Raw genomic sequence first — 1,143 nt, 5'->3', positions numbered from 1 at the left:
TCGGAGACGCTATGAGGATTCGAAAGCGAGACTGCTCAGATGTCTTGAAAACCCATACGCCATCAGACATACGACAGCGGCAGGATTCGAACCTGCGCAGGCATAGCCTAGTGGATTTCGAGTCCACCTCCTTAACCACTCGGACACGCTGTCTGGAAGACGCAGAGGATTTCATCTCTGCCCATGAGAATCGCCACCCTGTTCATGTTGCTAGGGGAGTGGCTCACAGCATCGCGGAACACCTCAGCAAGGACGATGATATTTAGCTGACTCGCATTCTTGCATACGTAGCCCAGCGCTTTGACAAGAACGTCGGCGTAGTAATGGTACCGTTCGCACTCTTCGTAAGAGGTCTCTTCTCAAATGATGGCTGCAACGACAGCGAATTCGCTGAAATGGTAGGGCTTATATAGGATAAGAGTCTAGAGGTAGATACATTTCTTGGGATATACATCAATTCTCATCAATGTTCCTCAAATGTCCTGCGCATCAGTTCGTTCGCACCCTACTCGTTCATAATGTCCATCGGAGTCGCTATGAGGATTCGAAAGTGAGACTCCTCAGATGTCTTAAAAACCCATACGCCATCAGACATACGACAGCGGCAGGATTCGAACCTGCGCAGGCAGAGCCTAATGGATTTCAAGTCCACCTCCTTAACCACTCGGACACGCTGTCTGGAAGACGCAGAGGATCTCAGCTCTGCCCATGTGAATCGCCACCCTGTTCATGTTGCTAGAGGAGTGACTCACAGCATCGCGGAGCGCCTCAGCAAGGACGATGATATTAAGCTGACTCGCATTCTTGCATACGTAGCCCAGCGCTTTGACAAGAACGTCGGCGTAGTAATGGTATCGTTCGCACTCTTCGTAAGAGGTCTCTTCCCAAATGATGGCTGCAACGACAGCGAATTCGCTGAAATGGTAGGGCTTATATGAGATAAGAGTCTAGAGGTAGATACATTTTTTGGGATATACATCAATTCTCATCAATGTTCCTCAAATGTCATGCGCATCAGTTCGTTCGCACCCTACTCGTTCATAATGTCCATCGGAGTCGCTATGAGGATTCGAAAGCGAGACTGCTCAGATGTCTTGAAAACCCATACGCCATCAGACATACGACAGCGGCAGGATTCGAACC

General features: G+C 49.3%; 2 non-coding genes across 2 annotated transcripts; both read right to left on the bottom strand.

The window, feature by feature from the left end:
• Positions 1-71: 71 nt before the first annotated feature.
• On the bottom strand, positions 72-153 carry Pmar_PMAR002489. The gene has a single exon. It is a non-coding gene; the product is annotated as a tRNA-Ser (tRNA).
• A 443-nt stretch (positions 154-596) lies between these two features.
• Positions 597-678, bottom strand: Pmar_PMAR002488. Its single transcript has one exon. It is a non-coding gene; the product is annotated as a tRNA-Ser (tRNA).
• Positions 679-1,143: the final 465 nt, after the last annotated feature.

Source organism: Perkinsus marinus, assembly GCF_000006405.1.
Source record: "Perkinsus marinus ATCC 50983 genomic scaffold scf_1104296948894, whole genome shotgun sequence".
Classification (NCBI taxonomy): Eukaryota; Perkinsozoa; order Perkinsida; family Perkinsidae; genus Perkinsus; species Perkinsus marinus.
Note: the sequence above shows the minus strand (reverse complement) of the source record. Positions and strands in the feature narration are given on the sequence as shown.